The sequence below is a fragment of the Dendrobates tinctorius genome, unplaced genomic scaffold (assembly GCF_039654945.1).
Source record: "Dendrobates tinctorius isolate UK_male_01 unplaced genomic scaffold, ASM3965494v1 ptg000009l, whole genome shotgun sequence".
Taxonomy (NCBI): domain Eukaryota; kingdom Metazoa; phylum Chordata; class Amphibia; order Anura; family Dendrobatidae; genus Dendrobates; species Dendrobates tinctorius.
The window spans coordinates 22975052-22999121 of NW_027361677.1; the positions used below are offsets into that span (position 1 = coordinate 22975052).

Consider the following 24070-nt stretch of genomic DNA (forward strand, 5'->3'; position numbering starts at 1 on the left):
GGTACCCGGGGACACAGTAGGGAGAGAACAGGGATAGCCACAAGGTTAGGTTAGGCAGGTACGGATCCAGGCAGACAGAGGTAGACCCTGCGGCGGGAGCTGGAGACCGGTGACGAAGCAGACACTAGGGAAAAAAAACAGAGGGAGCAATCACAAGAGGAGACTGGGCACAGAGGAAACAGGACAAGGCGCTAGGCAGGAGAAGTGCAGAGCAGAGGGGACCTGAATAAGCCGTGCTAGGCACAATGGATAGTCAGGCACCGGGCAGGAGGCGGGACTGCTAGATAAAGGGCGGCAAGCAGCGCTTCCGGGTCAGGAGGGGACAGGAGGTGGAGCAGTGAAAGCAGGATTAGTGGCGCGCAGTGCGCAGGCGCACCCGGCGGGCACGGAAGGCCGGCAGCGGCGGCGGAGGAGAGGACGCAGGAGGATGCGCGCGCCTACCGGGAGCGCGCCGGGAGAGGAGAGCGCGCCGGCGCTCGTGAGGCGGAGCAGAGGACGCGGCCACGAGCGGCACAGGGGGGAGCAGCGGGGAGCGTGGCAGCAGGTGATGTAACAGTTACTATTTTACGATGTTACTATGTTACCAGGATGGGGGCATATTCATATATTGAGAAAGCATATACAAGGATGGGGGAACTTATACCAAGATGAGGGTGCATATACCAGGATGGGGGCATACAGTATACAAGGATGGGTGTGCATGTATACCAGGATGAAGGGCATATACTAGGATGGGGGAGCATATACTAGGATGGGGGAACATATGCAAGGATGGTCACATCATATGCAAGGATGGGGGAGCATATGCAAGGATGGGGGAGCATATACTAGTTTTGGGACATCATATGCAAGGATGGGGAGCATATTTAAGCATAGGGGAGAGTACACTAGAATGGGGGCGTATATACCAGGAGGGGGGCGAATATACCAGGGTGGAGTGAATATACCAAGATGAGGGGCATATACCAGGGTGGGAGTTATATAAAAGGATAAGTTGCATAAAGCAGAATGAGGGCGCATATACCAGGATAAGGGCGCATATACCATGATGAGGAAAGCATATACCAGGATAGGAAGCATATTCCTTTATATCTGCAGTCTGGTACCCTTGCTCCTGTCTGTGGCTGCTCTCTGTTGCCCCCGCCTGCTCACTGCATGAGTTGTTTTTCCTAAACTAAAGCCTCAGTATTCAGGTTAATTACTATGTTGGCACTTTGAGAAAAATAAGTGGGGTTAGGGTTGAAGTTTGACACTCAGTATCTAAAAGGTTCGCCATCACTGGTGTAGTGAATCCTGCGCTGCATTGGGCAGGGAGTTGAACGTGATGACCCCTAAAGTCCCAACTCTAACATTCTTTAATTCTGTGATAGTGTTCTACATATACTGAGTGTGATCATAGTGCTCTACATACAGTAACTGTGATCATAATCCTCTACATACAGTAAGTGCGATCATAGTGCTCTACATATAGTGAGTGTGATCTTAGTGCTCTACATACACTGAGTGTGATCATAGTACTCTACATACAGTGAGTGTGATCATAGTTAGGGCCAGCGTCAGCACCGGGGACCTGAGCAGGCTAGTGGGCCCGCATGTCTTCAGGGACACCGGTGCGCTATGGTGGCCCAGCGATCACACATTCAGGTCAAAGGGCACGATGATGTCACTAGTGTGCGCCCTCTACCTGAACAGTCACAACGCAAAGAGCTGGAAGACGCCGATGCTGAGGAGTCCAGAGCAGATCAGCGGCCATCGAGGAGAGGTGAATATTTCATTTTTTTATGTTTTAAGCATCTTATGGGATGAATTCTATATGGAGGATCTAATGAGGCCAAAAAGTGTATATATGGAGCATCTTATGGGGCCAATTACATGTAGAGCAGTATATGGGACCCATTATATATGGAGCATCTTATGTGGCCAATTACATATGGATCAGTATATGGGGCCCATTATATATGAGGAATCTTATGGGCCAATTACATATGGAGCAGTATATGGGTCCCATTTTATATGGAGCAGTATATGGCCCCCATTATAAATGGAGCATCTTATGGGACCAACTATATATGAATCATTATATGGGGCCCATTCTGTTTGGAGCAATATATGGGACCCATCATATACTGTATGAAGCATTATATGGGGCCTATTCTGTATGGATCATTATATGGGTCCCATCATATGCTGTATGGAGCATTATATGGGGCTCATTATACTGTATGGAGCATTATATGAGGCTCATTATACTGTATGAAGCAAAATATGGGGCTCATTATTTTGTATGGAGCATTATATGGGGTTCACTATTCTATATGGGGCTCATTCTGTATGGAGCACTATGTAGTGCCCATAGTACTGTGGGGCTCATTATTCTGTATGGAGCACTATGTGGTGCCCATAATACTGTATGGAAGACTATACTGTTCGGTTTCTGAGCTATTGATATCACTCATGTAAGAAGTTAGATAAATCTTTGGCATTGTACTATACCTTACCTATATTTCTCTGTTGTATCTGTGCACCATGAGTTGCGGTATGTGTTAAAGGGGCCCACTGAGACTCTTTTGCCGGAGCCCAAGAAACCTGGAGCTGGCCTTGATCATAGTACTCTACAAATAGTGAATGTTAACAAAAGCGAATTCTGTAGAATCATTCAATAGATTTGTTACGAGCATATACATGCTACGATGCAGCGGGTGATAGGGTTCTGAGAAATTTATCTAAATATATTGAGAATGGAATTTATTATCATGACATGACACTTATAGAAAACAACACAAATACACAATACCTCACACTTACACAAAACACCAATTATAATGTAGTGATTTGTTAGCAATAGAATATATTTACTGTACAACTGTAAAAACTATACAATATAATAAATATATATGTAACTGTAAAAAATAGTTATTATTTCTCAATTTTAGAGTCACATTTGTATCTCTGTAAGTCAAAGAAACATAATTTCCAAACGTTTGCTATTGATTTACTAGAATATGGCCATTTTTATGTTTTAGGTAAAACTCTTCATTGGGTTGTTGTCTTTTCCCGCACAGGCTCCTGAATGGGTCATGACAACCTTTACTAGGAGTTGAGCGTATCAGCAGGCTGCAAGAAGACCCTCTTTGGATGTACAGGCCAGCTTGGACCAGGTGAATATTACACTGGAGATGAGGTCGTCGCTTTTACTGCGGAAAATGTCGTTTTTTTCAATTTTCACTGATTAAAGTAAATATATGAATCTGGAATATTTTTTAGATAATTAGTAGAAATTTTTCTTCTTCTCTTTTAAAATTATACTTCAGGCACATATTTTGTGAAAGGTCTTTTAGGTGTTTTTAGCATTACTAAAAGGAGGGATTTGCAGAGTCCGATCTGAATGGAACAGAGATCGAGCACACGCACCTCTACTTTGTTCATTCTCTATGGGACTGATGACGAAAGCTTTATAGACTGCTCTGCTATCTTCAGCGGTACCATAGAGAATGAATGACATGAAGGTGCGCACTATTGAACTCCGCTCCATTCACTGAGCCCCATTCGAAGCATAAATGTGGTCGGACTGCTATTCATAAGGGATAACTTTAAAACTTAAAAAACCTTTACCATTGGGCTAAGGTTTCTTAGATCCAAAAGATAATTTATGTATTTCAAAAAGTTAAATTATTAAAGTATAACAATGCACAAATTATATCAACCTCCATACTTCACATATATATTAAGATGTGTAGTAAGACTGCCTTTTAAACTTGACTTCGATGGATCACCACTTGGGCGACTGAATGTATTTTTGGACGATTCCAGTGCAAAGATTCAGTATAATGTTGTCAGATGTGGAGCCAAAGGAGGGGAAAGAAGATATATATATTTTTTTAATTCTCCATCTCTCACCCCCTCGATCGTTTGTGGTGGTCAAAATGATACATATACTGTATGACTTGTGGTAAGGATAATGGACACTGCATGCTGATTAGGCTACCAAACTTGTGTACTTATCTCACATATTCATTAACTGAAAGGGAACAACCCCTTTAAACATCCGGTAGATCGGCGGTGGTCCGGATCCTGAGACCCCCCACTAATCTAGTAAATAACTGTTCAGAAGCGCTCAGCTCCTGCACGATCAGGTGCACAGACTCAATAAAAAGTGGAGGAGGCGGTACACCTCTCTGAGTCCGCGTTCATGCAGGATCGTGAGCATGCTATTGCGTTGCATAATACATACCACTGTAGACTCTCCATCTTGTTCTGTTCTTAAAGTGTTCTTAATTTACGTCTTTTTTATACACCGTATGTGCTTAGACGTCGCTAGATCCTGGGGGGACCGTGTCAGGAGTTTCCCAACGACTGCTCAAAACACTATGCTGAAGCATTGACTTCAGGTGGCAGAAGCATGAACGTAAGCATAGAGAGGTGTACCGGCTCACTGACTTTTTATTGAGCCTGTGTGCATGCTGATGCAGGAGCTGAGCGCTTATGAACAGTGTTTTGTACCCAAACCACCACTAATCTGCAGAACATTTAAAGTGGTTGTCCCCTTTAAATCAGAAATGTCAAACTCAAATTTCAAAGCTTGGACAAAGTCATGGGCCAACTTTAATATTTAGTAAAAAAAATGTCCACAATTGAGGAAGTTTTTCCTTATTAAATATAACGATGAATCTTTTCGTATGGAAGCAAATTTAAAAGGGTTGTCCTACGAATAAAGTGCATTTAAATTCTCAGATTTTAGAAACAAATATTGGAATAATATAAGATTTTATGTAAGAGAAGTAAAAAGCATATGGCCCAATGGCCTAATTTAAATATGTAATAACAGGATAAAAAAAGTTGAATAATACAGATAACAAAGTATGATGCAAACAAAAGTGCCCCCAAACACAGTATAATACCCCCACAGTGAATTGATTCACAGTACCCTCCATGGTATGGTGATCCTACAGTACCCCTTCCCCAGAAAAATATGGTGACCGCATTACATTATGGTTCCCCTTCTGTAATCCCCACACATCCCTCTGCAACTTATAATGGATGCCACATAGTCCTCCATACAGTATAATTGGCCCCAGGTAGTGCACCATACAGTGTAATGGGCCTCACATAGTGTGCCAAAGGGTGCACTGGGCCCCACATAGTGCCCCATACAGTGTACTGGACCCAACATAGTGCGCCAAAGGGTGTACTGGGCCCCATATAGTGCGCCATACAGTGTACAGGACCACACATAGTACGCCAAAGGGTGTACTGGGCCTCACATAGTGTGCCATACAGTGTACTGGGCCCCACATAGTGCTCCAAAGGGTGTACTGGGCCCCACATAGTGTGCCATACAGTGTACTGGGCCCCACATAGTGCTCCAAAGGGTGTACTGGGCCCCACATAGTGTGTCATACTGTGTACTGGGCCCCACATAGTGTGCCAAAGGGTGTACTGAGCCCCACATAGTGTGCCATACAGTGTACTGTGCCCCACATAGAGTGCCATACAGTGTACTGTGCCCCACATAGTACGCCAAAGGGTGTACTGGGCCCCACATAGTGTGCCATACAGTGTACTGTGCCCCACATAGTACGCCAAAGGGTGTACTGGGCCCCACATAGTGTGCCAAAGGGTGTACTGAGCCCCACATAGTGTGCCATACAGTGTACTGTGCCCCACATAGAGTGCCATACAGTGTACTGTGCCCCACATAGTACGCCAAAGGGTGTACTGAGCCCCACATAGTGTGCCATACAGTGTACTGTGCCCCACATAGTACGCCAAAGGGTGTACTGGGCCCCACATAGTGTGCCAAAGGGTGTACTGAGCCCCACATAGAGTGCCATACAGTGTACTGGGCCCCACATAGTACGCCAAAGGGTGTACTGGGCCCCACATAGTGTGCCATATAGTGTACTGGGCCCCACAGTGTGTGCCCAAAGGGTGTACTGGGCCCTATATAGTGCGCCATACAGTGTACTGGTGAGTCTCCGCTGCTACTCCTCCTCATGTCTGGCATATCCTGTGGCACGGACTTCACGTCGACAGTGCAGCAGCCAATCTGTGTGCTCAGCGGCTCTGAACAGGGTTCTCCATGTACACTGGCAGAGACACTTAGCTCACCGATTGACTGACACGCTATCGTTGTGATGACAGCCCCACAGCCAATGCCACACACCCTGAGCATCTTTGGAGACTTATGGCAGTTGTTGAACCCAGAGAGGGTGAATAAAGTACGGCTTATTTCTTTATAATAACCTGCAGCTGAGGACATGAATTTACTGAAAGGGAACGACCCCTTTAAGGACATACAATATATACAGTATATAAATATATGGTATGTATTTTTTTTTATAAAATGTAGATAGTCTTCAATTTTAAGAATAGCCATCGGTTTATTTATTTATTTTTTTCAGAAATCAATAATAGACATGAAAATATGAAACTTTGTTATACTGTATATCTTATTAGAGGAATCCGCTACTTTCTCCCTCTGAATCATTAATTCTGAAAATTCACAAATCACAGGTAAAATCTGTCTTTGGTGAATACAGACTTTCCAATTACTGAGGTTGGAGATGACATTTGGTGCTCATAAAGTTCTATGGAGGGAGAACTGTAATGGTCATTTCAGCAGAATATCTATGTCTGCCTCTAGCTCCTCCCCCTCCGCTCTCCATAGAATTTTAAAAGCACCAACTGTCATCACATTTGTTTTATTACCTTGAAAAAATAACGTCTGTCCGGCACCGAAACGCATTGGTTGAATAAAAACCTTTATTTTTTTTTCCAACAAGGATTCATAATTCTCGCAAGGGCATCCCAGCTACCATGATATTTTTCCACTGAAGTGAACTGTCATCTCCTATCTCAGTAATTTGAAAATCTCTCTTCACTGAATTCAGATTTTACCCTGAATTGGGAGTTAAAGATGCAATTTCCCCAATATGATATATTAGAAAGTTGCTTATTTTCATGTGTATTATTTATCTATAAAATTAAAAATAACTGAGACTGTTAAAATGTAAAGCCATGAACAATGAATGACATATACAGGGTGGGCCATGTATATGGATACACCTAAATAAAATGGGAATGGTTGGTGAGATCAACTTCCTGTTTGTGGCACATTAGTATATGGGAGGGGGAAAGCTTTTCAAGATGGTTGGTGACCATGACGGCCATTTTAAAGTCGGCCATTTTTGATCCAACTTTATTTTTTCAATGGGGAGAGGGTCATGTGACACATCAAACTTATTGAGAATTTGCTTAGTTGAAAGTTGCTTATTTTCATGTGTATTATTTATCTATAAAATTAAAAATAACTGAGACTGTTAAAATGTAAAGCCATGAACAATGAATGACATATACAGGGTGGGCCATGTATATGGATACACCTAAATAAAATGGGAATGGTTGGTGAGATCAACTTCCTGTTTGTGGCACATTAGTATATGGGAGGGGGAAAGCTTTTCAAGATGGGTGGTGACCATGACGGCCATTTTGAAGTCAGCCATTTTTGATCCAACTTTATTTTTTCAATGGGGAGAGGGTCATGTGACACATCAAACTTATTGAGAATTTCACAATAAAAACAATGGTGTGCTTGGTTTTAACATAGCTTTATTCTTTCATGAGTTATTTACAAGTTTCTCTTTGTATACAGCCATTGACATGTTGCTGTCATGTCGGACGCTGTTCACACCACAGCATCCGGCAGGCAGAGGTAGTTCCACCTCCAGCCACTATAGCCTCAGTGGCGCCGGCCTGATCTTCAGGCTCTCGGGGGTTAATCCTGCTGGAGACCAGGTTGGATGGTTAGTCACGCCCACGGTCTTTAAATAGTCATGCTGGCCTATGGGCGTCGCCGATTATAGCTTGTGTTTCATACCAAGTGGTTCCGGTCTGGAGTGGAGGTGTTCAAGAGAGAGAGATTCATATCTGGTGTCGTATGATCCGTCGTTATCCTTTCTCCTTCCCATATTTGTGTTTAGTTGTGCCCTGTTCACATTACTGTTTATTCCTGTGTGTGTGCGGCGCAGTGCAGTTTAAGTTCTCCCTGTCTGTCATTATTTGTGTGGGAGCTTTGGTGGTGACTTCTCACTGGGTGGAGGGTGGAGGGTTAAGTGCAGGGCTGAGCAGGAGATAAGGAAAGGTCGGAGGCTCAGGCATTTGCACCTTCAGCAAAAACCCTGGGTTGAGGGTCAGACAGGGTTTCCCCTAGTAAAGGGACACCACAGGGGCCCCGGGTATTTCAGCCTTAGTTGAACTAAGCCCCCGTGACATTATAATCGGCCCACATTTTTTCAGGAGTCCATGGATCCATTAGATTCCATAACCCGCCAGTTGGCGGCGCTGTCCATACAGGTCTCCGAGTTGAATGGGGCAGTTCAGCAGCAGGGCCTGGTAGTAGCAAAGGTGCAAACGGCATCTGCAGGTATCGGTGCAGAGCCGAAGTTTCCGCTGCCAGAACGATTTTCAGGCGATCGCAGCAAATTTGTCGTATTTCGGGAGGCCTGCAAATTATACTTCCGCATGCGGCCAATATCCTCAGGTAATGAGGCCCAGCGAGTAGGGCTGGTGTTGTCATTACTGAGTGGTGACCCCCAAGCATGGGCATTTTCCTTACCACCTGACTCTGCTACATTTCATTCGGTCGATAATGTTTTTTCTGCCCTCGGGCTCATTTACGATGACCCTGACCGACTGGCTCTAGCGGAATCTAAAATCCGCGCCCTCCGCCAGGGGGAGCGCTTGGCAGAAGACTATTGTTCGGAATTTCGCCGCTGGGCTGTAGACACACAGTGGAATGACCCAGCACTGCGGAGCCAGTTTATTCATGGGGTATCAGGGAGGGTGAAACAAGCCCTCCTGATGTATGAGACTCCGGCATCATTGGAGTCTGCCATGAGTTTGGTGATACGTATTGATCGCCGTTTTCGTCAGGGGGCACAGGAGACGCTACCTCTGGGGGAAAACAGAGGTGCAGGTGTGGTTGAAGTAGATGAGACCCCTGAACCTATGCAGATTGCTGGCGTGGCACAGGTTCAGCCTCGCGCTCCGGGAGTCTGGAAGTCCGGAGCATGTTTCTACTGTGGTAAAGGAGGTCATTATGTTAACGTTTGCCCGGTACTACCTAAGAGGGTCACACCGGCGGAAAACTGTTAAGCTCAGAGGGTATGGAGGAGACCCAACTGAGCGTATGCATATCCTCCATGATGGTATCTCAATGTATGCTCCCTGCCAAGGTTATTGTCGCCGGCAGAGAGCTACCTATATCAGTGTTTGTGGATAGCGGTTCTGCCACCAATCTCATAGATGAGGAGTTTGCACACACCGCCGGGTTTAAGATTGAAAAACTTCCTCACCCCATACAGGTGGTGACCATTAATGCTGTTCCCCTCCCTCAAGGGGAGATTACTGAGTTTGTGGCAGAGGTGAAACTCCACATTGGGGTCCTACATTCTGAGTCGGTTACATGTAGGGTCCTCCGTAATCTCCCAGCTCAAATGGTCCTGGGTTTTCCATGGCTGTCCAGGCACAACCCGGTAATTGATTGGAAAACTCAGGACATAGTACAATGGAGTGGTTTCTGCCAAGACAATTGCTTGGCCACATGTGTGTCCGCCGTGACGCCCAGCCTGCCGGAGGCTTTGCAGGATTTCGCGGATGTTTTCTCTGAGAAGGGTTGCTCAGAACTGCCTCCACATAGAGCCTATGACTGTGCTATTAGGTTAAAACCCGGGGCCAAATTACCTAAGGCCAGGATGTTTAATATTTCTGGTCCTGAGAGACAAGCTCTGAAAGACTACATCGCGGAGAGTCTGAGCAAAGGTCACATCCGGCCTTCGTCCTCGCCTGTAGCCGCGGGGTTTTTCTTCATTAAGAAGAAAGATGGGGGGTTACGCCCGTGTCTGGATTTCCGAGAGTTAAACCAGATTACTATCCGTGATCCCTACCCAATGCCGTTGATCCCGGATTTGTTCAACCAGGTAGCGGGGGCAAAATGGTTTTCCAAGCTGGACCTCAGGGGGGCGTATAACCTCATAAGGGTCCGTCAGGGGGATGAGTGGAAGACGGCGTTTAACACTCCTGAGGGTCATTTTGAGAGTCTGGTTATGCCGTTTGGGTTGACCACCGCGCCTGCCGTTTTCCAACATTTTATTAATGATGTCTTCGCTCATGTCCTGGGGAGATTTGTGATTGTATACCTGGATGATATCCTCATTTATTCTAGCGATCGGGACACTCATTTGCAGCATGTTAGGCAGGTGTTACAGTTGCTCCGGGAGAACCAGCTCTATGCTAAGCTGGAAAAATGTTTATTTTTTGTCCAGGAGTTGCCCTTTTTGGGATATATTGTGTCCGCAGCTGGTTTTAAAATGGACACCGCTAAGGTGCAAGCGGTGTTGCAATGGGAGAGGCCGGAGAGTCTGAAAGCACTCCAGCGGTTCCTTGGGTTTGCGAATTATTATAGGAAATTTATAAAACACTTTTCGACTGTCGCCAAACCGCTCACGGACATGACAAAAAAGGGTGCCGATCTGGCGAACTGGCCTGAGGTGGCTATACGTGCATTTGAGCGTCTGAAGAATAGTTTTGCTTCAGCCCCCATTCTGGTGCAACCAGACGTGTCTAAACCTTTTGTGGTAGAGGTTGATGCGTCGGAGGTGGGAGTGGGGGCAGTACTGTCTCAAGGCTCGTCCTTGAGCGAGATGCATCCATGCGCCTACTTCTCCAAGAAGTTGTCGCCGGCCGAACGGAATTATGATATCGGCAACAGGGAGTTGTTGGCCATCAAACTGGCTTTTGAGGAATGGCGACACTTCTTGGAGGGGGCGGCTCACCAGGTCACAGTTATCACCGACCATAAGAATCTGCTCTACCTGGAGTCGGCCAAGCGTCTGTCTCCTAGGCAGGCTCGCTGGGCATTGTTTTTTACTCGTTTCAATTTTCTTGTGACGTACCGTCCCGGGGCTAAAAACACCAAGGCGGATGCTTTGTCTAGGTGTTTTCCGGGGGGAGAACCTCGGGAAGAGCCGGTACCCATCCTCCAGAAAGGGGTAGTGGTCTCGGCTCTCACGACTGAGGTAGAGGCGGAGATTGCCGAGGCCCAAGAGGAGGTACCACCAGGACTTCCCGCCAACAAATCATTTGTACCCCTGCATCTTCGGCCTAAGGTGTTGAAGGAACACCACGATTCGGTACTGGCTGGTCACCCAGGGGTGAAGGGCACCTTAGAGCTGGTATCGCGTCGTTTCTGGTGGCCCAAAATCCGGCAGGACGTGGTCTCGTACGTGGCAGCTTGCATCACGTGCGCTAGGGCTAAGTCACCCCGAACCCGTCCTGCTGGCACGCTACAGCCTCTGGGGGTACCCAATAGGCCATGGACAGAAATCTCCATGGATTTTATCACTGACTTGCCAGCCTCGGCAGGGAACACGGTCATCCTGGTGGTGGTTGACCGTTTTTCAAAGATGGCGCATTTTGTGGCGTTGTCCTCTTTGCCCAATGCTAAGACGTTGGCTCAGGTATTTGTGAAGGAGGTGGTCAGACTCCACGGAGTACCGTCTGACATAGTATCTGATAGGGGTACGCAATTTGTGGCGAGGTTTTGGAAAGCTTTTTGCTCAAGGTTGGGGATCAAGTTGTCACATTCATCGGCGTTTCATCCACAGTCTAATGGACAAACTGAGCGCATGAACCAAAATCTAGAACAGTATTTACGATGCTTTGTGTCCGACAACCAGGAGGAGTGGTCTACTTTCCTTCCTCTGGCCGAATTCGCATTAAATAATCACCGCCAAGAGTCATCAGGAGAGTCTCCATTCTTTTGTGTGTACGGTCAACATCCTCAGTTTTGTACCTTACGTCAGGGTGACTCCGGGGGTGTCCCGGAGGAGGATCAGCTAGGAGCCCAATTGTCATCAGTCTGGAGGCGGGTGAAACAGCGTTTGTTGAGCATGAGTGCCAGGTACAAACGGGTGGCTGACAGTAGACGCGTGCCAGGTCCGGACCTGTGTGTGGGTGAATGGGTGTGGTTAGCTACGAAGAACATAAAACTCAAAATCCCTTCTTTAAAACTGGGTCCAAGGTTTATTGGGCCTTTTAGGATTTCTGCCATCATTAACCCAGTAGCTTATCGGTTGGAACTTCCCGCGGTGTATAAGATACACAACGTGTTTCACAGGGCTTTATTGAAAAAGGTGGTAGGCTTGGTGGACACGACGCCGATGCCACCTCCAGTCATGGTGGATGGCGAGTTAGAGTTCGAGGTCGCCAAGGTAGTGGACTCTCGAGTAGTACGCCGTACTCTTCAGTATTTGGTGCACTGGCGGGGGTATGGTCCAGAGGAGAGGTCTTGGGTTCCAGCCTCAGACATACATGCGGATCGGCTGGTCAGTTCTTTTCACCGTCGTCATCCGGACAAGCCGGGTCCTATGAGTCTTGAGGGCCCTGGGGTCCCTCGTAGAAGACGGGGTACTGTCATGTCGGACGCTGTTCACACCACAGCATCCGGCAGGCAGAGGTAGTTCCACCTCCAGCCACTATAGCCTCAGTGGCGCCGGCCTGATCTTCAGGCTCTCGGGGGTTAATCCTGCTGGAGACCAGGTTGGATGGTTAGTCACGCCCACGGTCTTTAAATAGTCATGCTGGCCTATGGGCGTCGCCGATTATAGCTTGTGTTTCATACCAAGTGGTTCCGGTCTGGAGTGGAGGTGTTCAAGAGAGAGAGATTCATATCTGGTGTCGTATGATCCGTCGTTATCCTTTCTCCTTCCCATATTTGTGTTTAGTTGTGCCCTGTTCACATTACTGTTTATTCCTGTGTGTGTGCGGCGCAGTGCAGTTTAAGTTCTCCCTGTCTGTCATTATTTGTGTGGGAGCTTTGGTGGTGACTTCTCACTGGGTGGAGGGTGGAGGGTTAAGTGCAGGGCTGAGCAGGAGATAAGGAAAGGTCGGAGGCTCAGGCATTTGCACCTTCAGCAAAAACCCTGGGTTGAGGGTCAGACAGGGTTTCCCCTAGTAAAGGGACACCACAGGGGCCCCGGGTATTTCAGCCTTAGTTGAACTAAGCCCCCGTGACAGTTGCAGAGGTTAACATGTGAGGAGCCGATAGAAATTGTGTTGCTGTCTGGTGAACGCAGTACCTGTGTCATTGCAGCAGATTTCAATGCAAGACACCCTACACAAGAAAACGGTCACCATTCCCATTTTATTCAGGTGTATCCATATAAATGGCCCACCCAAAAAAGTCTGCCTCATCACTGAACATAATGTTCTGTGTAAACTGAGGGTTCTGTTCCAATTTTTGTTTGACCCGTTCTGCAAATTCAAGGCGCCGATCTGGCATCAGTCGAACATCCCTTCGGCGGATATTAGCTACTCACAAATGGCACCCTTACAAAATCCAGCTGCTGCAGCACCTCAACGAGGATGACCAAGATCGGCGCCCTGAATTTGCAGAATGGGCAAAACAAAAATTGGAACAGGACCCTCAGTTTACACAGAACATTATGTTCAGTGATGAAGCAGATTTTTTTTGGGTGGGCCATTTATATGGATACACCTAAATAAAATGGGAATGGTGACCGTTTTCTTGTGTAGGGTGTCTTGCATTGAAATCTGCTGCAATGACCCGGGTACTGTGTTCACCAGACATCAACACAATTTCTATCGGCTCCTCACATGTTAAACTCTGCAACATGTCAATGGCTTTAAGCAAAGAGAAACTTGTAAATAACTCATGAAAGAATAAAGTTACGTTAAAACTAAGCACCCCATTGTTTTTCTTGTGAAATTCTCAATAAGTTTGATGTGTCACATGACCCTCTTACCATTGAAAAAAAAATAACGTTGGATCAAAAATGGCTGACTTCAAAATGGCCGTCATGGTCACCACCCATCTTGAAAAGTTTCCCCCCTCCCATATACTAATGTGCCACAAACAGGAAGTGAATCTCACCAACCATTCCCATCTTATTTAGCTGTACCCATATACATGGCCCACCCTGTATACATCCATACTATATGTGCCGAGCGTGGTAGCAGTACAGTTGGGAATATGTACGCTGCTTTATATACAGGATAGGCTTTATATTCCAATCAACATGGGCTTTTCTAGAATTCTGCCCACGTGGCCAGTATATACTCGTTACTCCATTTTTGACATATGCCGTGATGAACACACATAGCTCAGAGGTCATATATATATCTAAAGACACAAGCAGAAGCTTTCATGATAATCCATACACAATGTATAAACATCTATTCCTTGTGTCATGAAATACAAAAAGTTTGACACATAGTCTAATGGTACAGAGACGAACATTGACATGGATCTGCAGCACTAAGGGTGAGTGTCCATTGCAGGTGAGTACATGCTGTATACATACAGATCTAGAGAAACGCATTCTACCTGTACAGATCTGCTGATTGTGTACATACCAGCGTGCCCTATATTAGCTCTCATCTTGCTGGAAGCAAGTCTACTAGAGACATGTTATAGTTTTGGCTGCCCCTTTTATCTGACCGTCAAGTATATGCTGTGTTTGTATAATTAGTAGAGTCATTGAATTGATCCCCGGACATACACATGCATTGCAAGAGACATATACAGATTAGCATGCACAGCGATCCAGACATACAGAAAAGCAAAAGATGCTACACTTCACCTTCCAGTAAGAGAATAGGATTACACACAGCCCTGCATTTACACCACAGGGCAGCCCCAGCGTCCTAGGGGACGAGATGGCATATAATAGTATAGACATGTTACAGGGCAGTTGTATATATTAATAAGCACACCACAAGGTAAATGATAAACCAACGATTGATCTTCATAGCTACATAGTGACCTGTGTATATAAAAAAAGCAGCATTCATAGTAAAATATGTAAGAAACTGCAATGTGACCCAAACTGTTGCAGACCTGGAGCCTGACAGTCCTTAGAAACAACACAGAATATGGAGATGCAGATGCACATGTATTAGAGGTATTATAGCACATGGTGGTATCAGAAGCCATCTGCCTGCTGCTGCCGCTGATGATGGTGCGTGGTGGACAAGGCTTTGCTGTGCAGGCTTGTACAGTTTTGGCCTCTGAATGAACAGCCTGTCCTGCCCATCACAGATACCTTGGGTTGTGAGTAACACAATATGCAGCCAATCACCAATGAATCCCATCAGATTGTGTAGTCCTAGCAAATGTCTCCTTTGGCAGATTCCTTCCAGACCACACACTTCCCCCGTCTGTTACCATACTCCACTCTGTGCTTCTCCCATCGCTCAGCGCTGTCTTCCTGAGATTTCGCTCCTTATTTTATTGACTTTGGCACATGTCCAACGCGAATCCCATCATACGTGGCGCAGCCTGTTTTGGGTGATCCCATTAATTAACCCGACAATTAGCTAATTCCATGCGTTCAAAGCAGACGATCTGCCGCGCGCTGATTTTTATCCATTAGAAAATTACAGCCTCCTTCACGCACAGAGTAGAACCCGAAAAAAGCATCGCTCCTTCTCCCTGGAAACACAGCCGATTGCTCCTAGCTTCCAGGCTTTGCTGGTGTCAACTTCTGCTGGTGAGGCGCCTGCCAAGGCACAGAACTACAACAGCGCGTCGCTCCTCTCATCACGTCCTTCCATGTTTCCTGTTTTCCTCGCAAGAAGCCAAAGAAATCCCTCGTAGCGTCAAGCTGGATCACAGTCTCCTGCGTGGAACAGTTAGCCAAGCACAAAAAGGTGGCAGCGACTGGTGGAAGGGTGACAAAACTCTCCACGTGCCCTGGATCAAGTTTGCTGTATGTGACATTTCTCTCTCTTCCCATTTTGCCGTTCCTCCTTTTCTGACTTGTGCTTTTGCTCTCTCCTTTTTGCCGTCTTGGCTTCACCCTGAACAGCAGCTCGGTCCCCCCCACTTCCTGCTCTGCAGCAGCTCACACTGTGCCAGAGCTCTATGGCCAGAGACATAGAACTCGCTCACAATGAATAATCAATACAGCTATTGATCTGAGGGAAATGTTTGTAAATTCCAAGGAGGGAATCATGAACGAGCCATGCAATGAAGGGGAGGCGTATGTGTCAGGACCATAGACTCCTGGGAATGCCAAGGTAGCGACATTCATATCGTACCTCTCTGCGTCTGCCAAGCGATGGGCACCGGAATGTGACGGGCACCCGTCCTGGCTTTCTTCTCGGCTGCTTCTACAGAAAAATCAGGAGGCACAGATTTGCCTAAGGCTCCCTGAGTGCCACTGCTTGGCAGAACGCCAGCACAGCTTTGTTTTCATTATCTCACGCTACTCTACAATTTGCATAAATGCATATGCTTATTTACTTCCGACGCCTCATCAGCACAATTCCCGAAGAGGGGGGGATAAAAATGAGAAAACTATGTGCATCGTGCTCGCCAAGCGAAACCACTCCGAACGGGGAAAAGGATTTTGTCGAAAAAGCGCAGGAGAGTGGAAGCTCCAGACATCGATCAATGTGTATATAGTGAGGAAGAAAACTACATCAAGGCAGAGGGGAAAGCAAAGGGAAATGCCGCAAGAGAGAGGAGGGAGAACAACACAACGAGCACAGGGAAGATTTTTATAAGGGAACAGTCGGCTAAATATGGCCATTCTCTTTAGCCCTTGCTGCTTTTTCACCTGAGCTACTCTGCCCACCATTGTGCTAACTTGCTTTCCCTTTCAGCACCGGATGCACGGTGTTAAGGCACATTGTTGTAAGAGCGTGTCACTCTTCTCCTAAGCCTCAAGCGCCATTGGCTGACATAGACACGTCCAACCAGCTCTCAAAAGCACCTGTCTGTCTTTCAGATTGTCCTAATAAATCTTTACTATCTCTAGTCTCTGGTTCTCGAAATGTCAGTGAACATCTGCTGCAAGTTAATCCAGAAGAACCAGCTCTGCAGAATTGTCTTGACCTTGAATGCCCACCAACATGGCAACCTCTTGCAAGTGCCCTTGTTAGTTCATAATTATCGTGCCAATCTATCTAGGATATCAATATTCCATTTATTGATGTCACCCTGTTCGGTACTTGCATTGGCTGATTTGCTACCGACGGACTTGGTTTCATAGCAGGTTCTACAATGTTTGTAACTTGATTAAACCACTAAAAAAAAGTCTTCTCAGACTACACTAATGTTAAAAGGTTTGCACGTGCCATTTCTGACACTGATGGTGGTCTTTTCTTTTTCCCTCTTTCTTGGAAAGCAGGCCAAGAACTCCTTGGAACTGAGGAGCTGTCCATGGTATTCATCTTGGTCACAAGGGATGATTCTTCATGTCTTGGAATGCTCTTTTGTATTCATTGTTTTATGCTCCGGCGCAATTTTGGATGACTAATCCAAATGTTAGAACTGTTCTTTATCCTATAGATGATGTTAATATAAAATATATGTTATTAAGTTGAAGCTTAGGCTCCTTTTATGCCACGTTCAATCTATAAGTTTGATTTTATATGCCTGGAAATTCTTCCAATGTCTAGAGTAGCCCATACAGTTCTATAGGCCAGATGTATGCCAAAAAAGCAACATGGGGGTATAACTTTGGCTGATCTATACATACATATGCATTATACGACTATAGTAAAAAAAAAAAAAAAAAAAGCACAGGATTCTGCAAAATAAGTTATGAGAGTCAATGGAAGACGTATTCAACTGTTTAGGCATACAATTGCCTATATGTAGAGCATACATTCATTGGCATTAGAGCATACATTTATTGGTTATATGGGATTTTTTGATTTTTTTTTTGTATTGGTCAAAGAACTTATGGGCAGGTAGCCTGTTCTGCCCTGCAATGATATATCCTGTCCTGCTTCCTTTGACCTCATGTCAACATAACTGCTCTTTCTCTTCCACTTTACTGTATCAATGGGGTTTCATTGCTGACATGATGCTGATTAACAGCCATTTTCCTACAGTTAAGCAGCGAGGAGCCGTCTTTCAATCAGCATGACATCGGCAGTGATGCCCCATTGGCAGAGCAAAGCGGAAGAGAAGGAGCTTTCCTGTTGATGTGACATCACCATAAGCAGGACAGTCGCCAGCAGAGATGGTACATGACTGATCTGAGTCGGGAAAGACCATAACAGGGCAGTACAGGCAGAAACTTAGCAACTACACACGTGGTCAGAATTGTTGGTACCCCTCGTTTAATGACAGAAAACCCACAACGGTGACAGAAATAACTTGAATCTGCAAAAGTATTAATAAATCAAAAATCTATGAAAATGAACAAATGAAAGTCAGACATTGCTTTTTAATCATGCTTCCACAGAATTAAAAAAATAAAATAAAACTCATAAAATAGGCCTGGCCAGAAATGATGGTACCCCTGAAAATAATGTGACAAAAGGGATATGATAAATCACGGTGTGTCCACTAATTAGCATCACAGGTGTCTACAGTCTTGGAATCAGTGAGTGGCCTGTACAGAGGCTACAGATACTCACTGTGCTGTTTGATGACATGGTGTGTATCACACTCAACATGGACCAGAGGAAGCGAAGGAAAGAGTTGTGTCAGGAGATTAGAAAGAAAATTTTAGACAAACATGTGAAAGGTAAAAGTTATGAGACCATCTCCAAGCAGCTTGATGTTTCTGTGACTACAGTTGCACATTTTATTCTGACATTTCAGCTCCATGCGACTGTAGCCAACCTCCCTGGACGTGGCCGCAGGAAGAAAATTGATGACAAATCAAAGAGATGGATAATATGAATAGTAAAAAAAAAGCCCAGAAAAACTTATAAACAGATTAAAGGTGAACTTAGCTCAAGGAACATCCGTGTCAGATTGCACCATCCGTCGTCGTATGAGCCAAAGTGGACTTCATGGGAGACGACCAAGGAGGACACCATTGTTGAAAAAAATCATAAAAAAGACAGACTGCAATTAGCCAAACTACATTTTGACAAGCCACAAAGCTTCTGGGAGAATGTCCTAAGGGCAGATGAGACAAAAATTGAACTTTTTGGCAAGGCACATCAGCTCTACATTCACAGATGGAAAAATGAAGCTTATCAAGAAATAACACTGTCCCTACTGTGAAACATGGAGGAGGCTCTGTTATGTTCTGGGGCTGCTTTGCTGCATTTGGCACAGGGTGTTTAGAATCTGTGCAGGGTACAATGAAATCTCAAGACTATCAAGGGATTCTAGAGAGAAATGTGCCGCCCAGTGTCAGAAAGCTTGGTGTCAGTCGCAGGTCATGGGTCTTGCAACAGGATAATGACCCAAAACACACAGCTAAAAACACCCAAGAATGGCTAAGAGTAAAACATTGGACTATTCTGAAGTGGCCTCTATGAGTCCTGACCTAAATCCTATTGAGTATCTTTGGAAAGAGCTGAAACATTCCGTCTGGAAAAGGCAACCTTCAAACACGAGACAACTGGAGCAGTTTGCTCTTGAGGAGTGGCCAAAATACCTGTTGAGAGGTGCAGAAGTCTCATTGACAGTCACAGTAATTGTTTGATTGCCTCAAAAGGTTGTGCAACAAAATATTAAGTTAAGGGAACCATCATTTCTGTCCAGGCCTATTTCATGAGTTTTATTTTTTTTTTAAATTCTGTGGAAGCATGGCTGAAAAGCAATGTCTGACTTTCATTTGTTCATTTTCATAGATTTTTTATTTATTATTGCTTTTGTCATATTCAAGTTATTTCTGTCACCATTGTAGGTTTTTCAGTCATTAAACGAGGAGTAACTACACGTGTGTACCTGCCCGTAAGTTCTTAACCCCATATAAACGAAAAACAAAATCCTGGACAACCCCTTTAACTTATAGCTTAAATGTGTTGTGAACAAACTTTATAATGTACGGCGTGTATAATATACCATACTCAAAGGGGATACTTTCCTGTTTCCTATATTGGCATATGTCTAATGCTGTATGTAAATGGGGCTGTCTGGCTCATTTCAATAGCTCAGCCAGCCCCCTTCTCTGTGTATGTATGAGCCATGATAGAGAGGTGGGCAGAGTCAATCAGCCAGCATCCTTACAAACATCACTAGTCCTATACTGACACTGGAAGTTCTCTCCTGTATCATATGCATTGCCAAAATGGAACTCAGGGAAATGGGATTAGGACATTTTTCTTAATTTAAATATATTAGTGTGTTGTATATATTTCTATTTAACCATGTGTAAAGACATTTTTTTATATAGCTGAAAACCCCCTTCAGGAACACTGTAAATGGAAATTATCTTTTTTTTTGTTGATGTCCATAAATTGACAATCTGTGCCATTTATGTACAACTGTGTCAAAGCCTGGAAACAATGGGATCTTATTCTCTATGTGTCGATTTTTAGGGCAACTTCTAAGAAAGAGATTTTGTTTGTGTGATTGAAACGAGGTTATTTAGAGTTTTTCTCTAGTAAGAACACAATTATGTCCGAGTCTGAAACGCGTTGAATCAAAGTAGTTGAGAAGCAGTCCTTCGAATCTATCAGAGTGGTGCTAATAAATAGAAAATTCATTTTTTGCTGTATATAGGAAAAGAAAGTCCAGTTCACCTATATACATGGTTACAGCAATTGGAACAAGAAAACCGTCTGTGCCAGGACGTAGTTAGTAGAGAGGAAAAGGAGAAAATGTTCAGATCCATGATGGTGAAAAATACTGTAGTTTATTCGGTGGAAGGGTACAAAAAAATAACCATGTGCAAAATGCAATTAAAATGTACAAGGAAAAGATAAATATCATTAAAAACATTGTATCAATGCTTTTCTGGTACAATAGCACCCTTAGTCATGATCATTTTTGACAACAGTGTCACCAGACCTCGCGATTCTTGAAAGAAAATCCTTTCAAAAGCCCCTACTAGTGTTGTGTCTCATGGACAGTAGGATATATTGGTACATGACTTTAGCAAATACCATCTTGAATTCTGGCAATCTTGCCTATGAACTGTGGTTATTCCGCAAGTGACAGATACAAGTCCAACTGATACAAATCCAAGATCTGTGATTTCTACCAAAACTTTCACTTGCAATTAGAGACCTTGACATTTACGAGGATTGAAATATTAGGTGGAAAGTTTTAATTCTGAAAGAAATAACATCCTTTACAGAGTACTTGCGCTTTCCAGAAAACATATGACATATTATAAATGTATTTCAAATGTCCTCTCTATATTACCTGTGGAAGTGACTTTGGTATTGTGCTATTATGATGATGAATGTTTTTGTACTAGTACTTAGAAAGTCAAACATTCTTAAAGGCGTTGTCTCAAGTCCTTATCTTCAGGAGTGCATCCCTCCCTGGGTTCCCAGCTTTCTGCTTGCTGGGTGGTGGTGAGCTCTTTAATGATTGACCTTGGTTACATTTACCATGCAGAGGCTGAAGGAGTCATTTTGGCCTCCATCATAAGTCAGTACACTGCTAAAAAAGGTTAAGAATACCATATTCTATCATGTAGATTTCAGTTGAAAACGTATACCATATGCTGTATAGCATACACATTTCTTTAACATGGCAGCCTATGGGAGGAGGATTTCCCTGTTAGATATTCCTTACCAGTTCTATTTTACATATAATCTGAAATACTTTCCTGCTTTTACAGTCAGTGGAGGCCATAAACACAGTGTGAACATAGACTGAACATAGAGGTGTACAGAGATACAGTATGGCCACCGTTATACACAACTTGAAGGTTGTATAGATCCATAAAAAAGTGTGTCCATGGAACACCCTCTCATTTTTTTTTACAGACACTCCTTCAATTATTAATTTGTCTTTAGTTTGGAATGACTAAATTACTGTAAATATCGGTGACTATTATATATACAGGTCCCTTAAAGAGGAGCAGGTCAAAAGTGGTTAGTTTTGCTCTTATGTTTTTCCTGATGATTCTCTTGAGTATCGCGTTATTTTTATTTTGTGGATTTTTTTTATTTTTTTCTAAATCTGCCAAATGATTTAAGAAATGGGCTAATATTTAGGCTCTGTGCCAATCGGGTATTGCTTATTGGATAATGGCATAGAGCAACGTAAAGAAATACCCTTAGAAAATCATGTGAGCCACACTCTCTTAGAGAAGACCATAAAAATGAGTACTAAAAAAGACCGCATCTCTCGCAATCTGCCAAATGGTTTGAGAAATGGGCTAATTTTTAGGGTCTGTACCAATCGGGCATTGCTCATTGGATAATAGCATAGAGCAGCCTAAAGACACACCCACAGAAAATCATGTGAGCCACGCTCTCTTAGAGAAGACCATAAAAATGAGTACTAAAAAAGACCACATCTCTCGCAATCTGCCAAATGGTTTGAGAAATGGGCTAGTTTTTAGGCTCTGTACCAATCGGGCATTGCTCATTGGATAATAGCATAGAGCAGCCTAAAGACACACCCACAGAAAATCATGTGAGCCACGCTCTCTTAGAGAAGACCATAAAAATGAGTACTAAAATAGACCACATCTCTCGCAATCTGCCAAATGGTTTGAGAAATGGGCTAGTTTTTAGGCTCTGTACCAATCGGGCATTGCTCATTGGATAATAGCATAGAGCAGCCTAAAGACACACCCACAGAAAATCATGTGAGCCACGCTCTCTTAGAGAAGACCATAAAAATGAGTACTAAAATAGACCACATCTCTCGCAATCTGCCAAATGGTTTGAGAAATGGGCTAGTTTTTAGGCTCTGTACCAATCGGGCATTGCTCATTGGATAATAGCATAGAGCAGCCTAAAGACACACCCACAGAAAATCATGTGAGCCACGCTCTCTTAGAGAAGACAATAAAAATGAGTACTAAAAAAGACCGCATCTCTCGCAATCTGCCAAATGGTTTGAGAAATGGGCTAATTTTTAGGCTCTGTACCAATCGGGCATTGCTCATTGGATAATAGCATAGAGCAGCCTAAAGACACACCCACAGAAAATCATGTGAGCCACGCTCTCTTAGAGAAGACAATAAAAATGAGTACTAAAAAAGACCACATCTCTCGCAATCTGCCAAATGGTATGAGAAATGGGCTAGTGTTTAGGCTCTGTACCAATCGGGCATTGCGCATTGGATAATAGCATAGAGCAGCCTAAAGACACACCCACAGAAAATCATGTGAGCCACGCTCTCTTAGAGAAGACCATAAAAATTAGTACTAAAAAAGACCGCATCTCTCACAATCTGCCAAATGGTTTGAGAAATGGGCTAATTTTTAGGCTCTGTACCAATCGGGCATTGCGTATTGGATAATAGCATAGAGCAGCCTAAAGACACACCCATAGAAAATCATGTGAGCCACGCTCCCTTAGAGAAGACCATAAAAATGATTGCCGGAAGATATGAGTCCTTTTTCTGTGTTGAGGACAAGGAACCTCTTCATGGTGCTCTAAAGTACCCAGTGTACCAGAAAATAAAATGGAGCTACCTTCTCCTGGTGTCCGAAAGGGCCGCAATGTGCTGTGGAGAGGTGCTAATAGATTGTCAGATAGTCTCTGTGCTGATTGGTTGGATTTTTGCATTTGCCCCAAATCTACAGTGCCCATTTTTAGACCAACCAGCACAAAAGTGTAAAGGTCCCCCCAAAAAATAGTTTATTCAAGATAGAAAATTCAACAGCGGTTCATCTCCCAGTGAACCAAGGGATCAGCCATCAAAACTCCAGTGGCCATGTCCTTCTCTCCCCCAGCATCATCTGACAGAAATGAGTCGGGCAGATGACTTTTATGTAATGTGATGGGGGCTTCAAAAGCTTCTCCCAAAAAGTACTTGAAAGTAAGTTTTCTAAACTAGGCCTAAACCATCCAAAGGGTTTTCCATGAAAAATACCTGACATGTGAATGATCTAATTCATCAATTCATTCACCAGTGAAGTAACTGCTGTCAAAATGCTGAAAAAAGACACCCAAGCATCTTTTGAGCTTTCCCCTTGTTTATAAAGTTTCTTCTTCAGAGCAGAATATGCCTGAGTAATGGTCAGGTCACTTCTTTTAACCATTTGGTATTTTTGGAAATTTGAACCTGTTAAAACCCACCCAAAAGCCCAAGCATATGAAATGCGATTCTTTTTTTTACATAGAAATACATATTCTTTTGAGAGTTTGGTTAGCGCTTCT

The 24070-nt window shown here is 44.2% G+C and overlaps 1 long non-coding RNA gene across 2 annotated transcripts in view; it reads left to right on the forward strand.

Moving 5' to 3' along the window:
* Window positions 1-24070, forward strand: part of LOC141097352 (uncharacterized) — an 827194-nt gene that overhangs the window by 706380 nt on the left and 96744 nt on the right. For both annotated transcript variants that reach the window (XR_012233922.1, XR_012233923.1), the window contains exon 4: window positions 3063-3158. This is a non-coding gene — a long non-coding RNA (uncharacterized lncRNA). The remainder of the gene's footprint in view (window positions 1-3062; window positions 3159-24070) is intronic.